This window comes from Dipodomys ordii, unplaced genomic scaffold, assembly GCF_000151885.1.
Source record: "Dipodomys ordii isolate 6190 unplaced genomic scaffold, Dord_2.0 Scaffold47, whole genome shotgun sequence".
Classification (NCBI taxonomy): Eukaryota; Metazoa; Chordata; class Mammalia; order Rodentia; family Heteromyidae; genus Dipodomys; species Dipodomys ordii.
In genome coordinates, this window is record NW_012267263.1 from 6623183 (window position 1) to 6646592 (window position 23410).

General features: G+C 43.2%; 1 long non-coding RNA gene across 2 annotated transcripts in view; it reads right to left on the reverse strand.

The window, feature by feature from the left end:
- Positions 1 to 15080: 15080 nt before the first annotated feature.
- The window catches only part of LOC105988271, a 12186-nt gene continuing 3856 nt past the window's right edge, over positions 15081 to 23410 (reverse strand). The window contains exons 2-4 of one of the 2 annotated variants that reach the window (XR_001175192.1): positions 22110 to 22308; positions 19561 to 19617; positions 15081 to 15197 (exon numbers count right to left, since the gene is read on the reverse strand). This is a non-coding gene — a long non-coding RNA (uncharacterized LOC105988271). Of the gene's footprint in view, positions 15198 to 15456; positions 16119 to 19560; positions 19618 to 22109; positions 22309 to 23410 lie in introns of those variants that run through there. The other variant, XR_001175191.1, reaches the window with a different exon arrangement.

Genomic DNA, 23410 nt, shown 5'->3' on the forward strand with positions numbered 1-23410 from the left:
CTAGAATTACAGGTGTGAATCACTGGTGTCTGGCTAACATTTGAATTTTTATTTTAGTTGAGCAATATGCTCACTTCTAACATTTGGACTCTACAAATGTCTTTCATTATCACCATTTTTCTGCTACATATTGCTGGACAATCAAAGTGCCCCCCCATTGCCAAAAATAGGCTCAAAATACATTTACATGTTCTTTCTTTTGGTCCGCATATGACAAATACTTCCCTATTCTTCTGTAGTTCTTGTTCCCCAGTTTTCTTTTCCTAGTGTCTAGATTTGCTTTTTCCTGGAAAAAATGCTAAGAATTTAAATTTTAGATAATAAAAGAACCTCCTGATTTCTACTGAGCAGCACGAATCGAAGCAGTTTTGTGTGACATTACCTTGGGTGATTGGCAGCTGGTTGGTGTCAGGTCCAGGGTTGGTTGTGTGGATAGATACTCAATTATCCCAGCTCTCCAAGCACACATCAGGAGGGCTCAGCTGAAATACTCTGGTGCTATTGGCAATAATGCCTTGATTGACTTCCTTTTTCCCCCCTTTGTGTGCTGATCCTGGAGCTTGAATTCAGGGCTTCAAGTTCTTACTGGGCTTTCTTGCTCATAGCTGGCAAGCTACCACTTCAGCCATACCTTCAGTCTGATCTTTTGCTGGTTAATAGGAGATAAAGTTATGCATACTAATCTGCCCCGGCTGGCTTTAAACCTGATCCTCAGATTTCAGTCTTCTGAGTAGCTAGGAATACAGGCATGAGCCACTGGCCCCTGGCTGACTTACATTTTTATTTTTTCCCTCTTGAGGACATTTTTCCAGTTATGTGAAGAATCTTTTGTGGAAGGAAACCTGATGAGACTGGTTTGGGAAAGGGGAAAGAGGATAATGGAAGAGTGACTCTGATCAAGATGCCTTGTATGCATACATAAATAGACATGTTAAAGGAAAACCTACTCCTACGTATTCAGGAGGCTGAGATCTGAGAATTTTGGTTCAAAGCAGACCTGATAGGAACTCTGTGATATGCTTATGTCTAATTAAACAGCAAAATGCCAAAAGAGCTATGGCTCAAGTGGGAGAGTGCTAGCCTTGAACAAAAATGCTCAGGAACAGCACGAAGGCTCTAAGTTCAAAACTCAGGACTGGTACCAAAAGAAAAAAAAAAAGCTAAGGCACAGTGCCCAGTCCCTGATTTCAAGCCCTAGTACCTGAACACACACACACACACACACACACACACACACACAAATTAGTATCACAAATATGGAGTGAGCCACTTTTAAGGAGGACCCAATAGTTTTATAGTTCTTAATCTAAGCTTTTTATTTCTTTTGCAAAAAAGAAAATCCTACATGCAACAAGCCAGCATGGGCACAGACTGCACAGTGAGTTGCGTCTGCTTTGCCACAGCCTTTGAGTTTCATGGTGAGTCCAGCCATTGTCTTCCTCCTGAGTTGTTTGGAAGTGGTTTTTTACTTTTTGAAGATTTGGCTGCAGTATTGGTGGTAGGACATACGATAATGTTGATTCCCTCAGCTTCTATATTTCTTTATTACTAAACCTCAACCACAGTCTTTTTATAAACAAGTTTTTATTGTGAAAATACTGTACAGAGGGGTTACAATCGCATGAGCAAGGTAATGAGTACATTTCTTATCAAGCATTTCAACCACAGCCTTCTTTTCCCCCTTTCCACCTCTCTTTGCCTGTAGAATGTTTGGTATTGTAGTCATGAATTTTGTATTAATATATTAGAAATCTATAAAATCTGATTTTGTACACTGTTAGATAATTATAATCAAAACTTTTACCAGGATATTGAATAAATTTAGTCTTATTAGAAAAAAAATAAAACCTCCTGGTACAATTAATTGATGCTAATTAAAATAAAAATCTTGAGAGGAAACTGGTGTTAATGAATACCCTACTTTCCATTTATTCTTATTGTTTCTAAAAATTATTATCATTTAGATATATTCCATACACTACAGATTTTACAGCTTTAAAGTATATAAGTCACTGATTTTAGTATATTGTACAATCACCACTACCACCTAATTCTAGAATATTCTTTTTATTCAAATTCTAGAATATTCTGATCCTCCCAAACAAGCCCAGCACCCTTTTGCATTTGTTCTTCATTCACTCCTCTCCCAAGCTCCTGGTAACTATTAATTTATTTTTTTGTTTTTATAGCTTTATCTATTTAATGTATGTAATGGCACACTCCTGTAATCCCAGCACTTGAAAGGCTAAAACAAGCAGAATCACAAGTTTGAAGATAGCCTGAGCTACATTAAGAAAAAATCCTGTGTTAACAAAAAGATATTACCTCGATCTGGCAAATTCATATAAATGGAATAATCTAATATATGGCTTCCTTTTATGTGTACCTGACTTCTTCTAGCAAGCATAACGTTTTCAAGGTTCATTCATACACTATGGAAGGAAGGAAGGAGAGGAGAGGTGAGGGGAGGGAGGTAGGGAGGGAGGAAGAAAGGAGAAAGAGAGAGAGAAAAAGAGAAATAGAGAGAAAGCAAGAAGAAAAAAAGAGGAAGAAAAGGAAAGGGAAAGGAAAGAAAGGAGGAGCCCTTAGCTGGACACTGGTGTCTCACTCCTGTAATTCTGTCTACTCAGGAAGCTCAGATCTAAGGATTGAGGTTCAAAGCTAGCCTGGGTAGGAAAATTCATGAGACTCTTACCTCCAAGTAACCACCAGAGCAGTAGAGCACTAGCCTTGAGCAAAGAGCTCAGGGAGCGCACCCCAGGCCCTGAGTTTAAGGCCCATGACCACACAAAGAGAGAGGGGGGGTGGGGAGAGAAGTAGCCCAAGAGTGATATGCTCCTAGTGCCTCCTTATAAGAGTGCAAAGCCAGGCACTGGTGACTCTGCCTGTAATCCTAGCTACTCAGGAGGCTGAGATCTGAGGATCATGGTTCAAAGCCAGCCTGGGCAGGAAAATCCGTGAGACTCTAACCTCCAATGAACCACCAGGAAACTAGAAGTGGTGCTGTGGCTCAAGTAGTAAAGGGCTAGCCTTGAACTGAAGAGCTTAGGGACAGTGCCCAGGCCCAGAGTTCAAGCCCCATGACTGACAAAAATAAAATAAAATAAAGAGTGTGATTAAATGATGAAACCAGGGAGGAGCAATTTATAGGACTTACAAACTATAACTTATTCTGTCACACTCTTCTCTTGTGTCTTTCTACAAAAACATGGAGAAACACTTGAAAGATTGCATGCCAAACAATTGTATATTTTTATTTCTTTTTTGTTGTTGTTTTTTGTTTTGTTTTGTTTTGTTTTTGGTCCGGTCCTGGGGCCTGACCTCTGGGCCTGGGTGCTGTCCCTCAGCTCTTCAGCTCAAGGCTAGCGCTCTACCACTTGAGCCACAGCACCACTTCCGGCTTTTTTCTTTTTGCTTATGTGGTGCTGAGGAATCGAACCCAGGGCCCCAGGCATGCAAGGCCAGTGCTCTACCACTGAGCCACCTTCCCAGCCCACATATTTTTATTTCATCAGAGACAAAATTGGGCAACTGAGAAGGTGACTTTAATTGGCCACAGAGAGTGGCCCTGTGCAGGGGCATGGCCCTATACAAGCACAAACAAGACAGAATCACCAGCAATGCAGAGGTCATGCCCTTGCAAGACCAGCCCCTAGCTGCTATTACTGAGTGGCCAGACTTGCAATAAAAATAAAAATGAAAAAAAAAATCCAATGCTACTGGTAAATACTTGATGTTTTCCCAGAAAGAAAAATAGATTTTAGTGTGGTTAGTGCATCAGGAGACACCACATGCTCTGTGTTCTAATGACATAAGTAAATAGCCCTGAAAAAACACTTTAATATTTTACACAAGAAAATCAATAACTCCTTACAGAGCATATATGATTTCTATTATGCTTTGTTAAAGTGTATTTAAAGCCTTTACAACATGGAATGGGGTTAGAAAGAACAATGATGGCCAATGGGCTCGGGATGATGAAAAAGCAAGTCCGCAGTACGTGATAAAAATGGTTAGAAAGGTGCTGAGTGTGTCTGAGATCTGAGGGGCTTTGGCAGCCCCTGAGGGAGAAACAAGCCAGAAGCAGACAATCCTGAGCAGGACCAGCCTGTCTGGTTCCCTCAGGCCTCTCCAACAAACTCCTGCCCTTTGACCTTGGCGATTGTTGCTAAGAGAAGCCTAGGTCCTGCCTGCCAAAGATGGCAGACCAGAGGGTGCCCCACAGGATCTAAACAGAAAGGAAGGTGTAGAAATGAGAGGCGAGTGATCCATAAGAGCTCCAGACTTTATTGGGGGACAGACCTGCCAGGCTGCTCCAAGCAGGAATGGAGGGGACAGTTGTGGGTGGAATCTAAACAAAATTTTAGAGGGTAGTCACCTGGGTCACATTACGTGGACTGTGGGAATTCAGGGGGACAGTCCATTCTAAGAAGGAGGTGTTACCTGGGCTACAGGAAACGGGGGAAGAGTCACATTCCGAGAAGGAGTGTAACAAGACTGTTGCAACGGAGGCAGGAATTTATATGTCATACTAGAAAAGCCATACAACATCAGAAAAATAGAAATTTAATAGATTTTTGTAAACAGGTAGGGACACAGGGTGGGACAGCAAGCTGACTCTGAGACTTTAAATTCTGGTCTTTGTAAGAGGCAGAGGGCTAGTGAGATATTCTCTAGCTGCTTTCTGCTGGTCAGGGGCATTGGTTTTAGGGGTAGAAGGCAGAAATGTGATCCAGTCCACTAACCTTGAGCTGAGGAGCTCAGGGACAGCACCCAGGCCCAGAGTTCAAGCCCCACGACCTACAATAATAATAATAATTATTATTATTATTTCAGGAAATATCAATATTTAAGACAAAAACACTTTAGTTTGATAGATCTTTTTATTACAGAATGACAGTTTTTATGCATTAAAATAAGATTATTTTGAACATGTTCACACACACACTTGTGCACAAAAAGTTAAAATGCTTGATAAGAAATGTACTCCCCTCTGTATGGTATTTTCACAATAAAAAAATTATTAATTAAAAAAAAGTCTTAAGGCGTGCTTAGGTCTCAAAAATGAAAGTTGGTCATAAGTTTTCTGGAATTCCAGTGGCAAAAGACATTTTTGTCCATTGCATGATAGAACCACAAAGTCAATGTTAGAAAAATAGGCAACGCCAAACAAAATACAAGACAAAATTCAAGACATAAAACTTTTTTTTTTTTTTTGGGTCCGGTCGTGAGGCCTGAACTCTGGGCCTGGGCGCTGTCTCTCAGCTCTTCAGCTCAAGGCTAGTGCTCTACCACTTGAGCCACAGCGCCACTTCCAGCTTGTTTTTTCTTTTTGCTTATGTGGTGCTGAGGAATCGAACCCAGGGCCTCAGGCATGCAAGGCAAGCACTCTACCACTGAGCCACCTTCCCAGCCCAAGACATAAAACTTTTGCAAGTAACAAACAAAATTTTACAGAATGTCCACACTTAAACACACATTTATTAACCAGAATAGAAAACCTTTAAAATAATTTTGATAAAGGGACTCATTAGCATACACATGAACCTAGGTGGGTGGAGAAGGGAACGTTTGGTGGAAGAATGGGGGTCACATGAAAACCACCATGTGGCCTTCCTAAGTATCTAGGGCCTACAGAGAGAATTTTCAAGGGGAAGAAGTAGCACTTCTCCTAAAATCGAGAGGGGGGGAGAGAAAAAGAGAGAGAGAGGGCTGGGAAGTTGGCTCAGTGGTAGAGTACTCGCCTTGCATGCCTGAGGCCCTGGGTTTGATTCCTCAGCACCACATAAGCAAAAAGAAAAAAGCCGGAAGTGGTGCTGTGGCTCAAGTGGTAGAGTGCTTGTCTTGAGCTGAAGAGCTGAGGGACAGCACTCAGGCCCAGAGTTCAGGCCCCACGACTTGACCCCCAAAAAAAAGAAAAATAAAAAAAAATAAAAAGAGAGAGAGAGAGAGATTTACAGACAAAAAAGTTACCTTTCCAAGCTGAGCACTGGTGGCTCATGCCTGTAATCCTAGCTACTAAGGAGGCTGAGATCTGAGGATCATGGCTCAAAGCCAGCCCAGGCAGTAAAGTCCGTGAGACTCTTATCTCCAATAAACCACTAGAAAACCGGAAGTGGTGCTGTGGCTCAAGCAGTAGTGCACTCACCTTTGAGCTGAAGAGCGCAGGGACAGCGCCCAAACCCAGAGTTCAAGCCCCACAACTGACAAAAAAAAAAAGTTACCTTTCGAGAGGAGATGGCTAGGAGGCTTATGCCCACTCCCATCATGGGTCAGCCACACAGGCCTGGCAGACACAGGGGTGAAGGTTGACAGAGGGAGTTTGCTTAGAAAGACAGAGAGAAGGATGAGCAAGGAGAGCAAAGAAAGCCTGAACATATGAAATGTCTGACCATTTACCATTGCATTGGCAGAAATCCCCCGATCTCTCAAGAGTATTATAATGTGTCCAGACTTGATTGTAATAATTTTTTTTAAAAAAGATTGTAATAAAAAAGTCCTTTTGGCTTTATGTAATCCTTTAGAGGGACTCTGGTAAGGACATGGAGGGGGAGGAGTCCATGGGATGTTGAAGGGAAGAGTCCCTGCTGGGGGGTATTGGAGCTGTCCTCAAGCTTTTTAAATTTAAAATTTTTCCTGATACCAGGAGAAGACTGAGAAATAAAATGAGAATGGAGGCCGGGCGCTGGTGGCTCACGCCTGTAATCCTAGCTACTCAGGAGGCTGAGATCTGAGGATCACGGTTCAAAGCCAGCCTGGGCAGGAGAGACCGTGAGACTCCTATCTTCCAATAAACCACCAGAAAACCGGAAGTGGCACTGTAGCTCAAGTGGTAGAGCCCTCGCCTTGAGCTGAAGAGCTGAGGGACAGCGCCCAGGCCCAGAGTTCAAGTCCCACGACCGACAAAAAAAAAAAAAAAATGAGAATGGAGGAGAGCCATGCCTGCAGCAGTGGATGGGTCAATGTGGGTGAAGCATGGAGGGTGTGTGCCAAATGGCTCAAAAATTCACTGGGAATCTCATTGGAATGCTAAATTACCTCCCTTAATTTGTAGTTGACAGATTTGTGAGCAGTTGAGTCAAGGCTATGGAGAAGGTAGAGGACCATCTCCTCCCTAAGAGTGCTGAAGTGATCAGACTAATAACGCTATCCTGGGTCAGAGTGAGGGGCAGTTTTCCTGACCAACAGGTTTTTGTTGTTGTTGTTGTTGGGCATGGTCTTGAATTCTTTTTTTGGTGGGGGGGTCCGGTCGTGGGACCTGAACTCTGGGCCTGGGCGCTGTCCCTCAGCTCTTCAGCTCAAGGCCAGTGCTCTACCACTTGAGCCACAGAGCCACTTCCAGCTTTTTTCTTTTTGCTTATGTGGTGCTGAGGAATCAAACCCAGGGCCTCAGGCATGCAGGGCAAACGCTCTATCACTGAGCCACCTTCCCAGCCCCCAGGGCTTGAATTCTTGCCTGGGCGCTGTCCCTAAGCTCTTCAGCTCAAGGTGAGCACTCTACCACTTGAGCCACAGCGCCATTTCCAGTTTGCTGGTGGTTTATTGGAGATGAGTGTCATGGACTTTGCTACCCAGGCTGGCTTTGAACCTGGATCCTCAGATTTCAGCCTCCTGAGTAGCTAGGATTACAGGTGTGAGCCACCGGTGCCTGGTTGATCAATAGGTTTTTGATTAAGGTATTTAAACGTGCATAAGGACAGGTTGGAGAGGGAGAAAGGAATGAATACATGAACAATGCCTTTAGTGCCAGTCACCTCCTGAAGGGAAAAGAGGTGGGCTGGTGCCAGAACAGATGATTGATGGGTAGTGCAGGAACTGGTATGTGGTAGAGAGAGAGGCGTGATAAAGGGGTAGAGGGAGTAGAAAAAGGTGGGGGTTGATAGGGTGGTTGAGAGGGAGGAGGAGATTGAGATGTGGAGTTGGGTGGAGAATGTGGAGAAAGGAGAATGGTCAGTGGGGTGGAACAGCAGGTCTGTGTCAGGGAAAGGGGCAGAAAAATGCCCGAGCATAAGGGATTTCTCCAATCTTGCCACTTCAGTGACAGAAGTTATCAAGGTCTGTGAGGATATTAAAGGTGAAGGTACCATTCTTGGGCCATCAAGACCCACTGTCCAATTGGTATTGAGATCATGGTATACTAGAAAATAAACCTCTTGCGGGCTGGGAAGGTGGCTCAGTGGTAGAGTGCTTGCCTCACATGCATGAGAACCTGGGTTCAATTCCTCAGCACCACATAAACAGAAAAATCTGGAAGTGATGCTGCGGCTCAAATGGTAGAGTGCTTGTCTTGAGCTGAAGAGCTGAGGGACAGCGCCCAGGCCCAGAGTTGGAGCCCCATGGCAAAGAAAGAAAGGAGGAAAGGAAGGAAGGAAGGAAGGAAGGAAGAAAGAAAGAAAGAGAGAAAGAAAGAAAGAAGGAAGGAAGGAAAGAAAATAAACCTCTTGGTTTTATGGAGATTAGCCAAGCGACAGTCCAAAGGAGTGTTTCGAGGAGGTTTAGATTCAGAGGTACCCATTTTAGGCAGAGGGTGGCAGTTGAGATCCTGGCAGAGGAACTTTCTGTTGCTCTGGGTGCCCCCAGGAGCACAGAAGAATTCCTAGTAGGGAAGGACAATGCCTCAAGGGGTGTCACCCCATGAGACCAGTCAAAGGCGATGTTCTCTAGCCAGGTGCCTGCTCTTTTGAGAATGAAACAAAAGTAGAGGCCCAAAAGTAGAGGCCGGAAGGTTTGTAGAGCTATGAGGTCAATGATTACCCTTGCAGGTCCAATTGTGAGGCATGCAAAAGTCTGAAATGACTGGCAGAGTAGAGTTAAGGTTGCTCACTCCAAGAAGGTGCCAGCCAATCAACCCTTACAGGGGGATTGTCCAAACCCAAACCACTCCTCCTGGGTTTCAGCGCCAGTATGTAAGACTGACACAAGCTCAAGGCTTTATGGCAGGAATGGAGGCAGCAACAGTGAACAGGGAATTTAGACAAAAGTTTAGGGGCAGTCACATGGGTCACATGGGTCATATTACATGGACCATGGGAATTAAGGGGGAGAATCAGTTCCAAGAAGAACGTGTTATGTAGGCTATGGGAATTGTTGGGGGAGAAGGAATTGCGCTCCGAGGAGTGTAATGAGACTGTTGCAACTGGGGCAAGAATTTGTACATCACACCAGAAAAACAATCCAGCATCAGGAAAATAGGTAAGGACGCAGGCCAGGGACTTAATCAGCAAGCTGACTCTTAGACCCTAGAGAAGGTCATTTGCCTTTAACAGTCTTCAACAGGGATAAAGCACCAGCTCCGTACAGGTCATCTCTCCTCCTAGCGGATTCCTCCTTTGTAAGCAGGGATTCTCACTATACTTCTTATGTTATAGTGAGGCCTCAAAGTATTATATGGTATTATATTAATTGTATTATAATTAAAATATATTACATCAAATAATCCCTGATGCTAAAGATGATAGCCATCCACACTTCCTTCTGTCTGTCAGGATTTCTTGGCACCCCCATACCTTCCTGCCTTTCTTTGCTGTCCAGGACTTAAGACTCTGAAGTCAAAGACAACTGTTTCTCCCAGACCTACACCTACACCTCTGAGCACTCTCCTAATATCTCCATGGCTCAGTCTACTCAACTTCAGATAAGAAACCTTTCATTATCTGCTTTTAAACAAAAGTTAGGAGATGCCATTGTTTTGGAATGAGCTCTTACACTAGGTCCCAACAGACCAGACATGTCACAGTGTCAAACTGACACTTCAAAGAAAGAAGACAGATTACAAAACAGATATGTTTTTTACTGAAAATAGGAAATCCCGATTTACCTAAGGCAGCCTAATAAAGAATTATCTACTGTTTTAACTAACTAACCAATTAACTAAATGAATAAATAAACCAGGCACCAGTTGCTCATGCCTGCAATCCTAGCTACTCAGGAGGCTGAGATCTGAGAATCATGGTTCAAATCCAGCCTGTGCAGAAACATCCATGAGACTCTTACCTCTAGTTAGCCACCAAGTAGCCTGAAGTAGAGATGTGAGTGATAGAGATCAGGGACAACACCCTGAGGTTAAGCCCCAGTACTGATACAAACTAAATTACTCAATAAATAATCAAATAAAATAACCTGCAGTAATCAGACATTAGTCAATCCTCTTCCTCTTCCTTCTCCATACCCCATTATCTGGTTACCTATCTTTATCTTTTTTTTTTTTTTTTTTTGGTCCGGTCATGGGGCCTGAACTCTGGGCCTGGGCGCTGTCCCTCAGCTCTTCGGCTCAAGGCTAGCACTCTACCACTTGAGCCACAGCACCACTTCCGGCTTTTTTCTTTTTGCTTATGTGGTGCTGAGGAATCGAACCCAGGGCCTCAGGCATGCAAGGCAAGCGCTCTACCACTGAGCCACCTTCCCAGCCCCACTTATCTATCTTTACCCTATAAAACATACTCTCTGCTGTTGCCCCTCACGAGTTTTAACTTTCTTATAGAATAGAGGCTGCCCCAATCCATTGCTATAAAGAAATAGCTGAAGTGGGTGTATAAGGTAGGAAAGAAGGTGATTTAGCTCACAGTTCTGGAGGTTCAAGTTCACGGTGCTGGCTTTGGCTTGGCTCTGATAAAGGCCTATGACAGTCAGTGTTAGTATGTCCTCTTCCATTTGGGGCTTGAGAGGCCCTCAGCAGGTATCTCTAGCCCCCAGCTGCATCAGCAGAATGCCTTCCACCCAGACCTGAACTCCACCCTGCCCCTTCACAAAGAAAAGAGAACTCTCACAGGAGCTCCCACCCTAGGCACTGTCTTTAGTGACCAGCTGTGCACACGGAGACCTCCCACCTCAAGTCTTGACATCCGGTAAGGTTGCCCCTGGGAAACAGACAAGCACCATTTCTCCCTCTCCTGGCAGGGAAGGGCGGGGGGCTGTCAGCCTTGGCTGGCCATAAACTCTTTTTCCTGTACATCACTGGCATGGGTGTTTTCAGTCAGCATTTGTCCTTCATATCTGAGATGAATAGAGAGAACAGGATTCGCTTTGCTCAGAAGGATCTGTTGGCTTTGTTGACTTTGGCCCTGTGGCAAGGCAGCATCATGGCAGGGATGCTGTAGAGGAAAGCTGCTTTCCTGTGGCTGGCAAGGAAAAGAGAGAAGGAAGAAAAGACCATGGTCCCACAATACCCCTCAAAATTCCTACCACTAAATACTGGAAGATTACCACCAAGCCCTACTTCTAGGCAAATGTTATACACTGAGCTCTATCCACAGACCCATAGCCCTACCACTTCTTTTCTTTTAATCTTTAAGTAGTTGTACAAAGAAGTTCCCATTCTATAAAACAGTATATGAGTACAAAGTGTCTGACAATGTTGTCACCCATCTCTCTTAACCCATCCCTTCTCTCACTTTTTTTTCTTTAATTGATTACATAAATTTAGGTGATTATATAAATTTAGGTGATTACATAAATTTCACATATTTCACAGTATTGTGGAATAGTGATACTTAGTAAGAGTCACAAACACATTTTAACTTTCACAAGGCAAATTGTCATTATCATAGTCTACACAGTTTGTGAATTCTATGAGCTTTGACATTACAAGTTTTTTTTTTTTTGCACATCAGGTGATGTTTACATTCTTTCCTTTTGCTTAGCGTGGGCTGTTCCCACTTATTCTGTTCCTCCTCCTGGCTTCCCTCTGTTGTGTCCATATATCTACTATATATACATATGTATATATACATATATATATATACATATATATATATGTATATATACATATATATATATATATATAGAGAGAGAGAGAGAGAGAGAGAGAGTCCTATTTCTTAAAGAGTCTCATAACTAGTAGCTCCATAGGCTGGAGAACCAGCCTTTAATACATGGCCTTTAGGAACATTTAAGATCCAAAGTACAAGTGAGTGCTGGTGGCGTGGGCCTGTAATCCTGGCTACTTGGGAGGTTGAGATTATTGGGACTGAAGTTGAAGGCCAACCCCCTGGCAAGCCTTTTCTCAATTCCTTCCCTCCTAGGAATCCCAGGACCCAGGCCTACACCTGAAGAGGAAGTAAGAACCTACCTGAAAAATAACCAGCAAAAATCAAGGTTCAAAGAATGGTAAGAGCGCCTACTTAGGAAGTATGAGGCCTGAGTGCAAACCCCCACACTGCCAGAAAATTAAAAAAAATAAAATAAAGACCTTTAAAAGTACAGTAAGCCAGGTTCTAGTGGCTCACACCTGTAATGCTAGCTATTCAGAAGGCTGATATATGAGGACCATGATTCTAAGCCAGCCATGGCAGGAAAGTCTGTGAGAGTCTTATCTCCAATTAACTACCAGAAAACCAGTTGAGCAAAAGCTCCATTTGTGGCTTTTTGGTGGTTAATTCGAGATAAGAGTGTCATAGACTTTCTTGTGTGGCTTGGATTAGAACTGTGATCCTCAGATCTCAGCCTCCTGAGTGGCTAGGATTATAGGTGTGAGCTGTAACTTTGCCTTTTGATAGTAGGTATTTAAGTTATTATGGAGACCCAACATGGTAATGCATTTGAAGTGTTTTAATACATTGGCAGTCACAACTAAACAGATACAAAATACCACTTATTGCTAGTTCATTACTGTTTTTAAACTAGTGGTCTCTTAGCTAGCAGAAGAGACAGTTTCAAAGAGGTGGTGCTGGGTAATGACACAGGCTCAGTGGTATAAGGAAGATGGAGAAGGAGGGGGTTGGGAAATATGGGAGGAGCCTGGTCATTAAGGCACATTTTCTCCACAGATGGCATCTGTGTGGAGAGAAGTGAGCTTTCCAGATGCTTCTCTTTTCTCCTTCTAACGGCTCCTCCTTATAGAGATGTCAACACTCCGAAAATGATACTTCAGAGTTTGTTACTTTGGCATACTGAGTACTTTGAACTGAAGGAAACCAAAAGCATTATCTACCTCACTTTCTCTTCCTCTCCTTCCCTACAAGGTAGGCCAAGGAAATTAGAACTTCTGTTCCCTCAACGTTGGCTATGAAAGCTGACTCTCATCTTCCTTGCCTTTCTGTGTATGAGCTGATCATAAAGGAATCCGGTGGTCAGGTGCAGGTGGCTCACCCCTATACTCCTAGCTATTCAGGAGACTGAGATCTGAGAATCATAGTTCGAAGCCAGCCCAAGCAGGAAAGTCCCTAAGACTTTTATGTCCATTAACACCAGAAAACCGGAAATGGCACTGTGGCTCAAAGTGTAGAGCCCTAGCCTTGAGTAAAAAGCTCAGGGACAGCACTCAGGTCCTGAGTTCAAGTCCCACAAACACCAAAAAAAAGAAAAACCAAAAAATAAATCCTGTGACCTACTTCATCTGATAGTAGTAGGCCATAGTAGTAGTTCTGAAGGAAGTTTCCCCCTCTTCCAGCATGCAATGTTGCCTGTAGGGCCTGGAAGGATCTGAATAACAAGGCCCTGCTAAGGTTTCCCTCCATCTATTTTTGACCCTTTTGTCCAACCCCATTTCTGCACACTTACCCATTCCCCATGCAACATAAGTATAAAAAAGTGTCCCCCACTGCCCCTCTTAGGGGTCTTCATTTCTGAAGACTATCTTTGTTATGCTTTCTCTTATTTATCTGTCTTTTGTTACATAGGTGTTGGCGGTGACCTTTATAAGGGGTAAGGACAAGTCTCATGGCTCTCTACCTCTTCACCAGGATGCTACACATGACTGTCCCCGTACCAGAGGCTAAGAAGCCTTTTCTGAAGTGCCTGCTCAGCGCCCTATGGTTTCCTCTCCCTCACTTCCCAGGTGCAGGTGAGCCAGCAGGATTCCTTACAGAGCTGAAAAGAAATATTATAGCCCCAGGCTAGCTGTGTTTGCAGCCAAGACCAAGCATGCACAGCTCTATGTTCATAAAGAGTTAAATCACTGAGAAGCACCCTGAATAATAAGGATGAGGTGTCACAGTGAGAAAAGGAAGAAGTTCCACTGATCCTTGTGTTATATGGGAATTCATTCACGAGAAACAGAGAAGCCACATCTTGAGAGTTCAACCTGGGAGTCTTTATTAGAAAGCCAGTGACTACAGGTAGACTCCTGTCTTAAAGACCTGCAGCCCAGAATGTAACTTGTACCAAGATTTTAAAGACAAAAACCACATGCTTAGGATAGGAAACAGTCACAAGCATTCTCTGGAGCAAAACTTTGCTGGGGCTAAACAGCATGGCATCTGAATATTCTCTAAAGCAGAGCTCTCCTAGCTCTCCTGGAGAGTGGCCTTTATACCTCTCACTAAATACAGCTTTCTTGGTTTTCATTCTCTTTGGATCCAACCCCTCTCCTCCAGGCCCTCTCCATACCCCTCATATTTGCATTACAATCCACAACCCTGCCCAGAAAAACAAAGGTTCCAACTCTGACTAAACCCAGGCAATGGAAATTGATCCAAAAAGTAATATTTTCTAGGTACAAGGTAAACATAAATTATGTTGCTCCTTCCCTCCTTCGTTCTTTCCCTTCTTCCCTCCCTTTCCCTTCCCTTTATTCCCTTCTTTCCTCCTTTCCTTCCTTTTTGTAAAGTCTTGCTATGTAGCTCAGGCTGACTTCAATTTACAATCCTACTGCCTCACTGTCCCAAGTTAGCTGGGATTATTACAGTTGTGTGCCACCACAATCAGCTAAATGTGCCTTTAATTTTATGTTATGCACCTTTGCACAGATTTAATTTTTCTTCTTTCCAATAGCAAAGAAGCGAAAGTAAAATATCCTGCCTTGGTTGGGAAAATGCAATTTACTGCAAAGTTCTCAGCTTGGAGAAACATCTTGGGTAGGTCTAATGTAAATTTTACTTTTTACCTTGCCTTGAGGCTAAATGTAAAGGTAAGGAAATACAAAAAGAGTTGGATTTGACAGGAGACACATTTTCACCAAGGCTTTATTTAATTGAAAACTCATATAATTCAGAAGTCATGATAGTGAGGATGATTAGTGGCTAAAGTATGTTGAGAACCAGTTCTGGTGTTGTGGAGAGGAGCTCTGGCTGCCTTTGTTTCTAGACATCTTTCTTAGGATCTTGGTGTAGTCGGGAGGTGCAGTGAGACCACTTAGTCTGCAGTGAAAATGTAAAAGATTTTATTGAGCAAAAAGTACTGACGTGGCAGGACCGAAGTCGGGAATCCCAGGAAATGGCCCAGAGCACCAGTCCATGTTGGCCTTTAAGCATTTTTGGCTACTGCCGGGAAAAGGGGGAGGTTAGTTGGTGGTTTTAGTCAATGATGGTTTCAGGAAATTCACACCTTAAGTTCAAATTTCCCTCCAAGGTTTTGCTGGTGGGCAGCTGGGGAATAGAACAAAGGGTGGTGATGGTTCAGCTGGGTTGGGAAGAGCATTGTTCAGAAAGGAGCAGAAGCAGAGTTACAGAAGCTACAATAGCTAGTTACCAGGGAAGTCTTAGCCACAGAGAGCACAGTTACATTTATATCTTAAAATCATTCATTATCCATTTTATACGATCCAAGTCAAATATTATATTCTATCCTTACTTCCTCCACCATATCACTTGGGATATTATTTTGGAGAAACAGCATCTCCCTTTGGTGCCTGTTCTGTGGGGCAGGTGGGAACAAAGCTAGCTTGAAACCATAGTTTTAGGCCTCAGGCCCCAAATGCTGGGTTTCCTTAAGTCAGGACTGGCCACTGACTCCAGCACCACAACTAAAGAGATGAGTAGTAGTAAAAGGCAGATATTACAAAGGCAGGTATTACAAAGCCCAAGCTACTATAGGAAGAAACAAAGTAATGACTTCAGCCCACTCACCCTTCTGCCATCTGCTTTTACCCATCATCTTTTTCTGCTAGAGATGAGGCATAAGCCTTGGGTTTACATAGAAAAGTAATTAGGGCAGGAAGTGACAGGTATGCATTCAACAGCCCCAGTTACATTGTGGTCTGGTTGGTCATTATCTCCGTCCTTGCTCTGGCATAGGTTCAGGAGTTGTTGTCATTGACATTACTTGAGAAGTCAGGTCAAATCATTGTTGCCTGGACAGAGTCCTGTCCTGTGGAGAGTGTCCTGCTCCTTTCCTTAGGGGCAATTTTCTCCATCCCTTCATGTAAAGGTATTATTGGTTCGGTCCTTTTTGGATACAGGTGGCTGCAACGTGAAGGATTCAGAACAAAGAATGCAGAGGAAAAACATTTGGTAAGGAGGCCATGATTTTCTCTTGCCTTTAGGTAATTTGTGGGACCCAAAGTAGTTTAAGTACTAATTGCAGGGTTTTTGTTTGTTTCATTTTTTGTTTTTTTTTTTAACATGTTTATTGCCTAGTATAAGAGATGTGGGTTCCTCAAATTCTGAGATCCTTTTATGTAATGGAAACCAATTGAGTTACAACTATCACTTCCCACTTTTACCCTGGGTGCTGAGTCTCTGGGACAGGGCTCAAATGTTGCTGCTATGATGGTCACTATTATGAATGGTGAATAGTAATTATCTTTCATAGTGCAGGAGACTCTTTCTGCACTAGGGTCCATGAAACCTTGATAGGCTAACTTATAAGGTAAAATCTCAGCCCTAATCACAGTTGTTGGTTTTGTTTTGTTTTGGTCAGTCATGGGGCTTGAACGCCAGGCCTGGGTGCTGTCCCTAAGGTTTTTTGCTCAAGCCTAGTGTTCTACCACTTGAGCCACAGCCCTACTTCCAGTTTTCTGGTGGTTAATTGGAGCTAAGAGTCTCCTGGGAACTTTCGTGCCCTGGCTGACTTCTAACTGAAATCCTCAGATCTCAGCCTCTTGAGTAGCTAGGATTACAAGCATGAGTTACCAGTACTGGGCCCAATCACAGTTTTTGATGAGATGATGCCCTCTCAGGGGAAACAAGAATCAATACAGAATACCACTCACCAGACTCAACAGTTAGCAAACAGGATGTGTGCCCAATGTAGCATTCACTGCTATCTGAACTTTTTCTTTTAGATCAGCATACATTAGTCGTTCAAGGGAGATTTTTTTTTTTGGTGACATTTACATACAAAGTATCATGATTGAAGCCATCCCCTCCATCAGTTAGCAAAGTCTAACAGCTTGGCATTCTTGTCTGCACTTACATCTGTCTTCTGAACTCTGAGCCTCTACAATCACTCTGGAACCCAGGAAGGACACACATATTGATAAATCTCTTATGACAAGAGTACAACTGATATGGGAGGAATCATGTGCTATAAAGCCACTTTCTGAGCCAAGAGCAGGTAGCTCATGTCTCCAATAAACTACTCAGAAAAAGCCATAAGTAGAGCTGTAGCTCAAGTGGAAGAGTACTAGCTTTGAGCACAAAGAGGCTCAGGGACAGTGTTTGAGCCCTGAGTTCAAACCCAGGACTGGCAAAAAAAAAACCCCAAAGTAACAAAAAAAAACCCCTCCACTCTCAGAGTTCTTTGGTCTCCTCTTTCAAGCTTCTCTCCAGGTAGAGTCATAATTCTTTTAATGGCTTTCTTTTCACTTTCAAATCAACATACTGTTTAACATTAATAAAAAGAAGAAGAAAAAGTACACACTGTCTCCCAATGACTTTGTCATCATGATCAGATTGCTTCTCTCAAGTTACAGCAACAGCAACTTCTCCTGAACCCTGGACCTCTGATGCAGAGTCTTCCGGAACAGTGATCTGCCAGGCCATGCTTTACCTGAGACTGTGTTATAATCTTCCTCATTTTACACCTAAAGCTTATGTCTGTTCTCCCAAGATGAGCTGACATGCTTATTTTGCCATTCTATAGTGAGTGGTGAAGCTCCTTTCTGTGCCCAGCATTGCTATTTGGTGTGCTGGGGAGTGACTGGACTTGACATACTGGAACTCCTGTTGGGCTATGGCTTAAAACTCCTGGTTATAGATCCTATACACATATGATCACACATGTAAACTTAGACATTTTAGAATAGAAAAGACAGGCTAGGAAATTTGAGATGGGAAACATACCTAGGAGATTATGAATATATTCTATATTTTCAGCTTGGGAAATATGGGCATATTGATGCTTGTTACAGCAATGTTTACAATTTTTATGCCTAAAGTGATTTTTTAAAAGACAGGATTAGAAATAACTAGAATTTATTTTTTTTGTGCGCCAGTCCTGGGGCTTGAACTCAGGGCCTAGGAACTGTCCCTGAGCTTTTGTGCTCAAGACTAGTGCTCTAGCTCTTTGAGCGACAGCACCATCCCTGGCTTTTTGGTATCTCCTATTGGAGATAAGAGTCTCACAGACTTTCCTGCCTGGGCTGGATGTGAACCATAATAATCAGATTTCAGCTTCCTAAGTAGCTAGGATTACAGGAGTGAGCCACTGACACCTAGCTATAAAATCTTTTTTTTTTTTTTTTTTGCCAGTCCTGGGGCCTGAACTCTGGGCCTGGGTGCTGTTCCTCAGCTCTTCAGCTCAAGGCTAGCACTCTACCACTTGAGCCACAGCGCCATTTCCGGCATTTTCTGCTTTTGTGGTGCTGAGGAATTGAACTCAGGGCCTCATGCATGCAAGGCAAGCACTCTACCACTGAGCCACCTTCCCAACCCAAAAATCTATTTTTTAAAGCATATTGTATTTGTCACATCAGATTAGCTCTGAGAAGTATAATATTGGAGTTGGTGCTTTTTATATTGCAAATGTTATATGACTATGAATTGCAGCTGATATCCTGTTCTTACTCAAATTCAAAATAAAGAGGAATATTGATTTTTATCCCAAGGGTTGGACTAAGGCTTTTGTTGGGGACTCTGTCGCCATCTAGTGGTGATAAGTATATTCCTTAGGAGTAGCCTAGAACTAGGTCTTGGAAACACACCAAGGAAACTTTTAAAAAGTGCAGATATGCTGGGTGCTGGTGGCTCACACCTTTAATCCTAACTACTCATGAGGCTGAGATCTGAGGATCACGGTTCAAAGCCAGCCCAGGCAGGAAAGGCCGTGAAACTCTTATCTCCAATAAACTACCAGAAAACCGGAAATGGTGCTATGGCTCAAGTGGTAGAACCCTATCCTTGAGCAAAAGCAGCTCAGGGGACAGCGCCCAGGCCCAGAGTTCAAGCCCCAAGACCAACAAAACAAAAAAGTACTGATATGAGCTGGGAAGTTAGCTTAGTGGTAGAGTGCTTGCTAACATGCACAAAGCCCTGGGTTCAATTTTTCAGTACCATATTACCCAGAAAAAATCATTAGTGGTGCTGTGGCTCAAGTGGTAGAGCTTCTAGCCTTGAGCAAAAGTAGCTCGGGGACAGCGCCCAGGCCCAGAGTTTAAGCCCCAGTACTGGAAAAAAGAAAAAGCGCTTGGGCCTGGGAAGGTGGCTCAGTGGTAGAGTGCTTGCCTAGCATGCATGATGCCTGGGGCATGAGGGGCACAGACCTTCCTGCGGGTTTGGAGATTGTGCCTGAGAGTTTGGACAGGAGCTGGGTTTTTATATGAGGTCTGAGCAAGGAGACAGAAGTTAATGAAAAAGCCACCAGGCCAAGGGAGGTGGGGACTTTTCAATTGGGCCCACAATGGGATGTTTACAGCTGGGTTTAGGTGGATTGCTCTGCCAGTACAGCAAACAAGTTCATACATACCTGGGATTTGCCTGGTCGGTATGGGCCTGGGCCACGAGGACCATGGTTCAAAGCCAGCTGCGGCAGGAGGCAGGAGAGAGTTGAGATGTGAGAGTCTTTTCTTTTTTAAATTTAGTTTACTTTTGTTGTAAAGGTGATGTATAGAGGGGTTACAGTTACATAAGTAAGGTAATGAGTACATTTCTTGTCCAACACTGTTACCCCCTCCCTCATTTTCTCCCACTTTCCCTCCTCCCCAACCACTACCTTCCCCCCAAGTTGTGAAGTTCATTTCCAACATAGTGTCTTGTGAGTATCACTGTTGCATTGTCTCACCATTTTGTGATTCCCCTTCCCTTCCCCAAATCAGAGAAACATATAAAAAAGACATAGGGTACCAAAATAAAAAACAGTGACAAAAAAGGATAAACCAAAGGGGAAAAAATGAGAGAAAAAAGAAATAACTTCACATGGTACATTAAAAAACAAACAAACAAACCCTCATTTCCATATTTTAGAGTTCATTTTGATTAGAATAATTTTATATAGTCATATGTACATAGCTATTGAGCTATTGTGATCCTCTGTTAGGGCTATCCTAGACATATGCTAATTATTACAAATGAGGGAGGGGCTGGGAAGGTGGCTCAGTGGTAGAGCACTTGCATGCATGAGGCCCTGGGTTCCATTCCTTAGCACCATGTAAGCAGGAAAAAAAAGCTGGAAGTGGAGCTGTGGCTCAAGTGGTAAAGTGCTAGCCTTGAGCTGAAGAGCTGAGGGACAGCACCAAGGCCCAGAGTTCAGGCCCATGACTGGACCCCCCCAAAAAAACAAAAACAAACAAATACAAATGAGGGAAACCATGGAGCCTATGTGTCTTTAGGTCTGGCTTATTTCACTTAATTTTTTTTCAAGTCTTTCCATTTCCTTACAAATGGGTGATGTCATTCTTTCTGATAGAAGCACAAAATTCCACTGTGTATATCTACCACATTTTCTTGATCTATTAATCTACTGAGGGGCATCTCGGTTGGTTCCATATCTTAGATGATGTTCATCTTCAATGAACATAGTTGTGCTGGTAGCTTTAGTGTGGCCTTTCTTGTGATTGGGTAAATGCCCAGGAGTGGGATTGCTGGATCATAGGGGAGCGCTATGTTAGTGTTTCGAGGAACCTCCATATTGCTTTCCAGAGTGGTTGAACCAGTTTACATTTCTACCAACAGTGTAGTTGGCCACATCTCTGCCAGCATCTGTTGAGATGTGAGACTCTTATTTCCAATTAACTACCCAAAAGCTGGAAATAGCACTGTGGCTCAAAACAGTAAAGCACTAGCCTTAAGCACAAAAGCTCAGGGATAGTGTCCAGGCCCCAAGTTCAAGCCCCAGGACTGGCATACACATAGGCACACAGACAGACAGACAGAGACAGAGACAGACACAGACACAGAGACACAGACACCTAACAATGCATCTTTATCAATGTCACACCTTCCATCATTTTTCCCCATCTTTTTCCATTCCATCCCTACTCTCAACTTAGTTCAATTTTTACATAGTATACATTAAATATAATGAATGTATATACTCAGCCTTCCTCCCTCCATTTGTGTATCCTTCTTTTGTTGCTCCTCTAAAACATGTTTCAGTATTCTTTTTTAAAAAAATAGTTCACTGGGACTGGGAAGGTGGCTCAGTGGTAGAGCGCTTGCCTTTCATGCATGAGGTCCTGGGTTCGATTCCTCAGCACCACATAAGCAAAAAGAAAAAAGCCAAAAGTGGCGCTGTGGCTCAACTGGTAGCGCACTAGCCTTGAGCTGAAGAGCTGAGGGACAGTACCCAGGCCCAGAGTTCAGGCCCCACAACCTGACCCCTCCCAAAAAAAGGTTCACTAATTGTTCAAAGGGATTATACCATTGGACTCCTTCCCTAACTATATAATCCTTTTGTCAAATTTGTGTATGTATACATATAACCCTGTATATGTTATCATGTATGTTTATAATTTAGTTCTAATTTTCACATATAAGTTAACTCAGGCTCATTCTGAGCTTGACTTACTTCACTTAAATTTTTTTCTAGGTCCGGCCAGGTGCTGGTGGCTCTAGCCTGTAATCCTAGCTACTCAGGAGGCTGAGATCTGAGGATCGCGGTTCAAAGTCAGCCCAGGCAGGAAAGGCTGTGAAACTCTAAGCTCTAATAAACCACTCAGAAAACCGGAAGTGGCGCTGTAGCTCAAGTGACAGAGTGCTAGCCTTGAGCTGAAAAGCTGAAGGACAGTGCCCAGGCCCAGAGTTCAAGCCCCACAACTGACCAAAAAAAATGTTTTTCCCCTAGGTCCACCCATTTCTCTGCAAATGTCATCATGTTTTTTCTAATAGATGAAGCGTTTGGGGATTTTTAAAATGTAAATTTGAAAAGCACATGTGATGTGTCATGTGTTGATAATTTCATAGATGGAGACCTTTCATTTGTTGTGTAATTTATCAGTCGACAGACTGGTTTGCACTGGACAGAAGGTAGTTGTATGATTGCACAAACAAAATACAGTCACTCTGCTCAGTACTTGCATCAAAATGGAGCAAATTGCTGTTCTCAGGAAAAGGCATGGTATGAGAGGTACCACTGTAGACAATATGGAGTCCCTTGGAGCCAGACACAGGCTGGTGACCAAAGCTATCGACCAGAGTTGCTCAGAGAACTAAAGGACATTATGGAGACTACTAGTGTTCTGGCTTCCCTCCAGCTCAGAGAAATCCCTGGGAGAATCTGACAACAAAAGGAAGAGAACAGCTGAGCACTGGCAGCTCATGTCTGTCTGTAAGCCTAGCTGTTCAGAAAGCTGAGATCTGAGGATGGAAGTTCAAAGCCAGCCCGTCTAGGAAAGTCATAAGCAGACTTTCTGAATAGGACTCTCAGGAAATGACAGGATTTAACAACTGGGAATGTCTGAAATTTGCTTCTGTACAGCAAAGAGAACAATAAACAAAGACAGCCTGCAGAATGGGAGAAAATCTTTGCCAGATATTATCAGGCAGGTGATTAATATCAAGAACACATGAAGAACTGAAGAAAAATAAGTAAACAACAAAATAACAAATAACCCAGTCAGTAAATGGGTAAATGAACTGAATGTAGGTCTTTTAATTGAAGAAATATAAATGGCCAATAAATACATGAAATAATGTTGAATGTTCTTGTTGATCAGGGAAATGCTAATCAAATCTGCATCGAGCCTGGCACCAGTGGCTCATGCCTATAATCCTAGCCACAAAGGAGGAACTTGGTTTGATCTGCGGATTTTGGTTTGAAGCCTGCCCAGGCAGGGAAGTCCAGGAGACTCTTCAATTAACTACCAAGAAAGCAGAAAGTAGAACTGAGGCTCAAGTGGTAGAGTTCTAGTTTTGAGCAAAAAATCTTAGGGACAACATTCAGGCCCTGAGTTCAAGCCCCAGAAACACATATATGTGCATGTGCATGTGTACCTCCAACCTCACACAATCAAAAACTGCCCTGAGCCAGGTGCCAGTGGCTCATGCTTGCAATCCTAGTTACTCAGGAGGCTGAGATCTCAGGATCATGGTTAGAAGCTAGTAGCCCCAGCAGAAATGTCCCTGTAAGATTCTTATTTCCCTTTAATTACTCAAAAAAACAGAAGTGGAGCCAGGAGCCAGTGGCTCACACTTGTAATCCTAGCTACTCAGGAATCTAAGATCTGAAGATCATAGTTCAGAGCCAGACAAGTAGTTCAGGGGCAGACAAGTGTGTGAGACTCTTTTTTTTTTAAATTTTTTTATTGTAAAGATACTATACAGAGGGTTACAGTTACATGAGTGAGGTAATGAGTACACTTCCTCTTGAACATTGTTAC